Consider the following 10,321-nt stretch of genomic DNA (forward strand, 5'->3'; position numbering starts at 1 on the left):
TACATATTCAGCCATGCTTTTAAGTTAATTTGCATTTTAAAAAAATTGCCTACAACTTTCAAAAATAACGTGTGTGTGTGTGTGTGTGTGTGTGTGTGTGTGTGTGTGTGTGTAAAACAATATTATTTCAGTCTAGAGTGCTTATTTTGGTATATCAAACTTTTTTTTTTATATGACAGTGCTTGGGGTACATTTTGATTTTTGGGCCACTGGCAATTACTCCATCACACACAGCTTAGGAAACAATGACCTAGAGTAAATTTTCAACAGAGACCACAACCCAATTCAAGAGTCATTTGTTTAATGGTGAAACCTTCTCCTTTTCTATAAATACTGTTTTTAAAAGGTACTACTAGCAGTAATAGTATCCAAGAGAAGAAGAAAAAAGGAACTCCTTTCAAAATTCTCCTTAATTCTCCTTAAACAGTTTAATACTGAATCATTAAATGATGACAAAATGGAGTTATCAAGTGCCTATTGCATATATAACAGAGAGAGTTTTAACACTGGCAATTTCTGTAGGTTAGAGGCAGGGATGAGCTGATAAATGTTTAACACCCAAAATCTCTAGGAAAATGTATATATAACAAACTTTAAGTTTAAGGTGTACTATTAACATTTTTTCCTTCACTTTCTTAAGGCTAGACAATCAACAACAAAACAATTTACACTCTTATTTGTAACATTTGCTATAAAGGTTGTGATGACAATCAGTGATTGAAAATCTTTCCTGCCCATTCAACAGGCCTCAGGTGGGTCCATTTAAGGGAAGCTTGATTAGAGGTTTCTTTGTAGGCAAGCCTGTACTAGGTGCTAAGCCCCAGGGTTACACTCTTTATTTACTAGGTATTAAGCCCCAGGCCTCCACCCTTTTATTGATTGGATGTGAAGCCCTCGGGCCCTAAAAAGAGTATATGTACCCAGAAGGCAGCCACTGTAAGGTCAGAATTCAGCCCAAGGAGGAGAAATAAGAACTCCCAGACAACAATGCTACAGAGAGAGTGCAGAGCAGGAGTGGAAACCAGGCAGCTGCAGAGACCAGAGAACTAAGTGGGGAGAGAACACAGACAAGCAGACAGCTAGGTCTGAGTGTTTACAGTGAGACACCAGCGGGGGAAGGTTACAGGATGATTTGGTTCCTTGCTATAATAATGTGTTGTAATCTCCTGTTGTTACATTGAGGTGGATTTATTGGTTTCGGAATACAATCACTGCTATATCAAATTTGGGTTATTGGTTCTGGGGTTTGATCTTCTGGTATCTAAATAAATGTTATTCTTCCTCTGCCTTCTACCTAGGGAAACTTTTATATTTTGCAATTTCAAAATATACAGGCATGTTCATGGTCATCTTCAATGTCATGAATCTTGCCTTACTGATACAAGCTTCACACAGGAAATTTGAGAATCAGATATCATAAGGTGGTAAAATATGGATACAGCATTTGCTCAGTCATTTCAGTTGTTTCCAACAGTTTGTGACCCTACTTAGTGTTTTCTTGGCAAAGATACTAGAGTGGTTTTCTATTTCTTTGTCCAGCTCATTTTACAAATGAGGAAGCTGAGGCAAATAGGCTTAAAAGACTACCCAGCATCAGAGTCACACAGCTAGTAGGTGCCTGAAGCCAGATTTAAACTCTGGTCTTCCTGACACCAGACCCAATGCTCTATCGACTGTGCCACCTGGCTGCCCCAGATCCAGCATACTCTGGGTCATATACTACATACTCCTTTCCTGTTCTACCCTTCTGTGATTCTCCCTCTGAATTTATTCTCTGATCATTTATAAGAAATTTCAGAGGCAGCACCAGGTAGGTACAGAATAGTGGACAGGAAGTAGATACCACACCAAACAAACAGACACAAAGCATGAAGGTACCTGTTCTGGACTAGGCTTAACTAAACCCAGTCAAAGTGTTCAGGTTTAGTACTAGAATACAATGAGACACTTGTGGGCCATAAAATATTTAACAAAGAAGTTGACCCAAACATAAAAACAAATAAATAAAGACACAACATTACTTCAAATGTGCAAGGGAACACTTCCACCTCCAGATAAGCCACAGCAGCAATGTCCAATGAGAAAGATCTATTGACTTTCATATCACTGAGAGTTCTATGAAGCCTCACAGGTTGGGCTTTTTGCACCTCTGGCAGACAGGAAGGCATACCAACAATTCAAGCCCTACTCCTCTAGACCTATCAGGTCCTAAGTAGAGCTTCCTGGCTCCTTTAAAGAAAAACTAGCCCAAAAGAGACAGAATCGCCACCATGAGAGTCTTTTCTATGAACTTCCAATCCCAGCTCAGTCGTCAACCGAAAGGGACATGATAAATGAACTAGAAACAGTCAGAATACAAGTAGAAAGTGAAATCTCTACTTTGCCCAGACGCAGGCTCACCAAACCTCCATATGCTCCCAAGACTGGGCTTTTACTGGCCAATCCTTCATTACACTTTCCCAGCAACTCCCCACCACTTTTTTAAAATTTTGCTGTCCTCAACAAATAAGCCATGGGGTCTTCTAAACAGATGGCCCCTGTCCTCAATCCATGGATCTTTCCTAGGATCTCAAGGAAGCATAAACTCTCTTTCTTGAATGCTTTCCCCAAGTGCTATAAGAGTCTTTAAAAAGTTACTGTGGCCCAGATCTTAACCAGTCCTATATGTTTTCTTGGAAAATTCTAATTTCCACAAATGCAGTTATATGCATTCAAAAGAGAAAAAAAAACATTTTACAGAGCTTGCTTAGTACTTTACACGGCCTATCTAGGTGCTGAAAAGGGCCTTGCCCAAACCAACGGCAAATGAAGAAAAGAAAAAGAAAATTCTTATTTCAAAATGAAACCTTGTAAGTACAGAGCTTCCCAGATTATTCTGATTTCTACCTGAAGGGATTTATGGTATAGAATAGATTGGTGGTCACCTACTCATTCTTAGGCTTAGTATTTATATAAATCATCTCTGAGTTCTGAGAAGCTGGGCCACTTCATCCTCTCCTCTTCTGCTGATGTCTATCCATTTCTCCTCTGAGGTCAGACTCACAGAATCAGTTTAATTCTAGAAAATTAAGCAACATAGTAGAGGAAGCCAAATTTTCTCCATGGATACCTAAATACCTAGGGAATCTAATCAACATGTCCAGGTATACCCTTACACAGAGGGAATACCAAAATTTTCTGGGCCCCTCAAGCCCCTAAGGCCAATCAGCATTTTCTCCAAGGATTCCTGACACAGCAAGAGTTGGCTGGTTGGTTGGTTGGTTGTGGTCCTTCATTCTCAAAGAGGACCAAAATGACATCACTATGATAGAGGCAAGTTTCAATGTGTCTGACTGTTGCTGATGAGATCAATATGAACTAGGAATCCTCTACCACAGGTTGGGCACAAATAGTTTTTGTGCAAATTTGGGGTGGATACTCCAAATTTGTGCATCCTGTATTTCCTCTTAGCTATTTCAATTCTGCTTTGATCATGGAGCAGAGCACCTTCTCTGATGTGAGCAAGCCATGCTGAGCAGTCCTGTGCCAGTGTCTCCCATGTCACACAATCAATTCCAAAGTTCTTAAGAGACACCTATTGCTTTTTCTGACCACCATGTGAATGCTTGCCCTGTGTGAGTTCTCCATAAAAGTCTTTTTGGCAAATGTGTGTTTTGCATTCGAACAATGTAGACAGCCCACCGGAGTTGCACTCTGTGAAGCAGAGTTTGAATGCTTGGCAGTTTAGTTTGAGTAAGGACCTCAGTGTCTGGTACATTATACTGACTTGTGATCTTCAGAATCTTCCTAAAACATTTCAAACAGTAGTGATTCAGTTGACTGGCATGGCATACAACAATGAGGTCAGCACCATGGCTCTGTATACTTTCAGTTTGGTAGTCAGTCTACCTCTTCTCTCCCATACTTTCCTTCAGAGCCTCCCAAACACTGAACTAGCTCTGGCAGTACATGCATCAACCTAATTATCAATGTGTACATCCCTGGAAAGTATACCACCAAGGTGAGTGAACTTATCCATAGCATTCAAAACTTCTCCATTTGCTGTAACCTATGGTTCCACATACGGATGGTGTGGTGGTGGCTGATGGAATACCTAAGTTTTTTTGGTGTTAATTGTCAGGCCAAAATTAGCACAAGTAGCAGAGAATTGGTCCATACTTTGTTACATATCAGCTTCCAATGCCGCACTTAGTGCACAATTATCCACAAATAGAAAATCATGCACCAACTCTCCCTCCACTTTGGTCTTGGCCTTTTCAAGTTGAAGAATTTACCATCAGTGTGGTAGCTGACCTTGACACCATGTTCATCCTCACTGAAGGCATTTGACAACATGGCTGAAAATATCATGCTAAAAAGCATGGGAGCAAGCCCAGAGACTTGTTTCACTCAATTAGTAACTGGGATGGCATAAGAAGATTGTCCATTGTCAGGGACCTGGGCAAACATTCCATCATGAAATTATGTTACACAGCAAGAGTAACCTAAGACAGGCAGCCTCAGTTTCAGAAGAACAAGATGAGCTACATCTCCAGAAAGTATGGAGCTCCCAAGAAAGGAAATTTGAGGCTGGTTACTTGGGGGTTTTAGGTCAGCAGGCAAATATATGTTATATACTTTCACTCTTTAGGGCTCTCACAATAAGGCAAGAAGTCTAGGTCTACTCTCAATGACAGAAGGAAAATACAAACATTGAGCAGGTAGGCACCAGCACTCCAGGGAAATGACAGCAATAGTTATAAAGGATTCAGAAATACAATAGGTATCAGTACTTATGCAAAAAACAGCTCAAAAAAAACCTTTTCTGAGTTGAATAAATATTGACTGTGTAATTGCAGTCTAAAATGAAAGAGAAAAGATTCTTAAAGGAAAAGGTAAATGAGTTCGAGAAAGAAATAGACAGTAAAAAATATACTATTTGGGGACCTCAGCTTTCCCCTCTAAAAGCTAGATAAATCTAACCAAAAAATAAACAAGAAAGGAGATAAGGACTTGAACAGAATTTTAGAAAAGTTAGATATGCTAGACCTCTGGAGAAAACAGAATGGGAAAGGAAAGTATATCTCTTTCTCAGTTGTACATGGCACCTTCACCTTTTTTAAGGCATAAAACCTCACAAACAAATGCAGGAAAGTAGAAATATTAAATTAATACCTTTCAGATCATAAAGCAACAAAAGTTATATTCAGTAAAGGGCCATGGAAAGATAGATTGAAAGTTAACTGGAAACTAAATAATGTAATGCTAAAGAATGAGTGGGTCAAGTAACAAATCATAGAAACAATATATAATTTCATTAAAGAGAGTGACAATGAGACAACATACAAAAATTTATGGGATTCAGCCAAATAAGTACTTAGGGAAATTTTTATATCAGTAAACAAATCAATAAAATGGAGGAAAAAATAGATCAATGAGTTGAACATGCAATTAAAAACTAGAAAAAGAACAAATTTGAAATCCCCAATTAAACACCAGATTGGAAATCCTGAAAATCAAAGGAGAGATTAATAAAAATGAAAGTAAGAAAGCCATTGAACTAAAAATGAAAACAGGAGCTGGTTTTATAGGGGAAAAACAATAAGAGAGATAAACCATTGGTTAACATGATTTTTCCAAAGGAAAAAAGTAAGCCAAATTACCAGTATCAAAAATGAAAAGAAAGAATTCATCACCAATGAAGGTAAAATTAAAGCAATTGTTGGAAGCTATTTTGCCCAATTACATGCCTACAAATTTAACAATGTAAGTGAAATATGTGACTATTTACAGAAATGTAACTTGCCCAAATTAACAAAAGAAGAAAAAGAATACTTCTAAAACTATTTCTTAGAAAAAGAAATTGAACAAGCTATCAATAAGCAACCAAAAAAAATCCCAAGGACCATATGGATTCACAGGTGAATTATAACAAACCTTTAAAGAACATTTAATTACAATACTATATAAAATATTTGGAAAGGAAAAAGGCTAACAGTACTACCAAATTCCATTTACAGCACAAGTATGGCACTGATATCTAAACTAGGAGGATCAAAAAAAGAGAAAGAAAACTAGGATATCTCCCTAGTGAATATTTTTACAAAAATTGTAAATAAAATTTTATGAAAGAGATTACAGCAAACTATGACTAGGTGGGATTTATGCCAGGAATTCAAAGCTGATTCAATATTAAGAAAATCATCAACATAAATGATGATATAAATACCAAAAACAACAAAAGTTATATGATTATCTCAATAGATGCCAAAAAATCTTTCAACAAAATACTACAATCTTTCCTATTAAAAACAGTAAAAAGCATAGGAATAAATGGAGCTTTCCATAAAATTATAAATAGTATCTTTCTAAAACCATCAGCAAGCATCATCTGTAATGAGGATAAACTAGAAAATTTCTCAATAAGATAGGGGCAAAGCAAGGACATCGCTGTTATTCAGTATTGTACTAGAGATGCTAGTTAGAGCAATAAGAGGAAAAAAAGCAATTGAAGGAATTAGAATGGACAATGAGGAAACAAAACTATCACTCTTTGCACATGATATGATGACATGCTTAGAGAATTCTAGAGTATCAACTAAAATATTAGTTGAAATAATTAACAGCTTCAGCAAAGTTGCAGCTAAAATAAACCCACATACATCATTGACGTTTCTATATATTACCATCAAAGTCCAACAGAAAGAGATAGAAAGAAAAATTCCTTTCAAAATAACTGCAGACAACATAAAATACTTGGAAATCTACTTGCCAAAACAAACTCAGGAACTATGTGAACACAATTACAATACACTTTTCATCACAAATAAAGTCAGATCTGAGTAAGCGAAAAAACATCAGTTGCTCGTGGTTAGGCAGAGCTAATATAATAAAAATGACAATTTTACCTAAATTAATTTACTTTTTTAGTGTCATGCCAATCAAACTACCAAAAATTATTTCAAAGAGCTAGAGAAAATAATAACGAAATTCATCTGGAAGAAAAAAAAAGTCCTGAATATCAAGGGAATTAATGAAAAGAAATGCTAGGGAAGGTGGCCTAGCCATACCAGATATTAAACTGTATTATAAAGCATCAATCATCAAAACTACTTGGTACTGGCTAAGAAATAAAGTAGTGGATCAGTACAATAGGTTAGGTACAAAAGACACAGTAGTCAGTGACTATAGTAATCTACTCTTTGACAAACCCAAAGTGTCCAGCTTCTGGCATAAGAACCCACTATTTCACAAAAACTCCTGGGAAAACTGGAAAATAGAATGGCAAAAACTAGGCATAAACCAATATCTTACAGCATATACCAAAATAAAGTCAAAATGGGTTCAAGATTTAGATATAAAGGCTGATAATACAGGCAATTTGTGAAAGCAAGGAATAGTTTACCTGTCAGAATTATGGAGAAGGGAAGAATTTATGACTGAACAAGTGATAAAGAACATTACAAAATGGAAAATTGATAATTTTGGTCATGTTAAATTGAAAAGTTTTTGTACAAAAAAGCCAATGCAACCAAGATGAGAAGGGAAGCATAAAACTGGGAAAGAATTTTTCCAACCAGTGTCTCTGATAAAGGCCTCCAAAATAACAGGGAACTGAGTCAAATTTATAAGAACACAAGTCATTCTCCAATTGATAAATGGTCAAAGGATATGAACAGGCAGCTTTCAGAGGAAGAAATTAAAGATATCTATAGGCATATGAAAAACTGCTCTAAATCAGATTAGCTAACATGACAAAACAGGAAAATGATAAATGAGGGAGAAGATGTGGGAAAATTAGAACACCATTGCATTGTTGGTGGAGTTATGAACTGATTCAACCATTCCAGAGAGCAATTTGGAATTAGGCTCAAAGGGCTAAAAGTGCATACCCTTTGACCCATCAATACCACTTCTAAGGTTGTATCCCAAAGAAATCATATGAGTGGGAAAAGGACCCATGTGTATAAAAATATTTATAGCAGCTCTTTGTGGTGGCAAAAAAATTGGAAATCAAGGGGATGTCCATTAATTGCGGAATGCCTTAAGTTGTGGTATATAGATGTAATGGAATGCTATTGTGCTACAAAAAATAAGGAGCAGATAGACTTCATAACAACCTGGAAAGACTAATATGATCTGATGCTCAGTGAGGAGAGCAGAACCAGGAGAATATTAGGCACAGTTACAGACACATGGTATCTGTGATGACTAACTTTGATAGACTTGGCTCTTCTCAGCAATGCAAGGTTCTAAGATAGCTCCAAAAGACTCATGATGGAAAAAGTGATCCACATCCAGAGAAAAAATTACAGAGTCTTAATAATGATTGAAGTAACTATTGGCTCTCTCTTTGGAGTTTTATTTCTTCTTTCTCATGGTTCACTTCATTGGTTATGATTCTTCTTTACAACTTGACTATTGTGAAAATAAGTTTAATGTGAAAGTATCTGAAGAACCTATATAGCATTACATGCTATCTTGGGGTGCAGGGAGGGGAGGAGAGAGAGGGAGAAAAATTTGGAACTCAAAAACTTGTGTAATTGAGTATTATAAACTAAAAATAAAAAATAAATCTAAAAAAATATTCTGAGTGAGAGAGTCTGAGGCCTTTCCCTCACAGGGATGAGCACAACAGCTTATCCTCCTCACTACCGCTAAAAGGGAAAGAGTCCAAGTGGCCCCCAAAGGGAATCTTTTGTATCTGCTCTGTGTTCTACTCAACAACCATGTTCTTCCAGGACTGCAGCTTCACTGGCCAGTCCCTTGTTATGGGAGGAAGAAAAGAAGAAAGGAAGGAAGGAAAGAAGGAAGGAAGGAAGGAAGGAAGGAAGGAAGGAAGGAAGGAAGGAAGGAAGGAAGGAAGGAAAGAAGGAAGGAAGGAAGAAGGGAAGGAAGGAGGGAAGAAAGGAAAGAAGGTAGGAAGCAAAGAAGGAAGGAAGGAAGGAAAGAAGGAAGGAACAAAAGAAGGGAAAAAGACATAGAAGGACCTGTGGGAAAACGACTTCAGTTCTTTCAGCTGAGAGGGGTGAAAGGAGGGGGAGCCCTGAGAGATCTGATGGGGGAAAATAAGGTTTGGAAAAAACATTGTAGTATGATAATTAGTTGATTATGGAGGCACAAAATGATTGCTGTGCCATAGTGAGGGCCAAACTGAGATGATAAATAAAATCTGCGATGGATGCAATAGTCATAATTTTCATAATTTTCTCTAGCTTCATTCATTAGCACAGGAATAAGAGCAAAGGCAGTAAATGGTGGCAGTAATCTAACCTAAACTAGGACTTGGCAGGGTAAAACTAGAGAAAAGACAATGGAATTTTCAATTAAATATTAACAAACAATAATTGTAAAACAGAGAGCAGTAAAGTTTGTTGGTGCAATCCCTTGTACTTCAATGAACCCAAGAAATGATTACCTTATAAGCCCAGAATAAAAAGAAGTTATTTGGGGAAAGGCAATAAGCATTTACATAGCACCTAGTAGGTACCAGACACTACATAAAGTGCTGTACAAATATTGTCTCAATGGATTCTCCCAAGAGCTTTGTGGGATTGGTGATGTTATCCCCATTTTACAGTTGAGGAAACTGAGCATAACTGACTTGCCCAGAGTCACACAGCTAGAAAGTGTCCCAGGTATTCCCAACTCCAGCCCAACTCTATCCACAGCAGCACCTTAGTGGCTGCCTGCCTGCTGGAATAATCAGGCTTGTAAAGCCCTGAATGCTAAGGGGATTATCAAGTTTATAACTCAAATGCTAACTGGATCAGAACTCCAGCAATATTACTTCAGGAGTCCTCTTGCTTGGTAATTTCTATCTTGTGTTTGTTTTTCCTTTCTCTTAGTAAAAATGGCTGTGTAGGGTATGTCTATCAATTAACATTTCTTAAGTGTTTACTATGTGAGATGAAGTTTAGAATTAAGATTGAGAAAAGGCCATTGGATTTGGCTACTGAGATCCAAAACAACTTTTCTGAGAGCAACTTTAGTGGAATCGTGAGGCTGGAAGCCAGATTGTAATAGTTAGGAAGAAAGTGAGAGGACAGAAAGTGGAGGCAACTATGAAGACAGATTTGTCAAGGATTTTAGTCACAAAGGTTAAAAGAGACATAGGATGATCACTAGCAGGGATGGAATAATCAAGTGAAGACTTTTTTGAGGTTGAGAGAGACATGAGCATGTTTGTAGGTAGTAGGGAAGGAGCCAGTAGAGTGGGAGAGATTAGAGATGACAGAGGTGGAAATATGTTAAAGGAGATGGGATGGAATAAGATCACTTGTACAGGTAAAGAGGGGTTAGCATTGGAAAGGAGATCATTTCTTCATGTGAGAAAGGGCAA

Source organism: Trichosurus vulpecula, chromosome 8, assembly GCF_011100635.1.
Source record: "Trichosurus vulpecula isolate mTriVul1 chromosome 8, mTriVul1.pri, whole genome shotgun sequence".
NCBI classification, from domain to species: Eukaryota; Metazoa; Chordata; class Mammalia; order Diprotodontia; family Phalangeridae; genus Trichosurus; species Trichosurus vulpecula.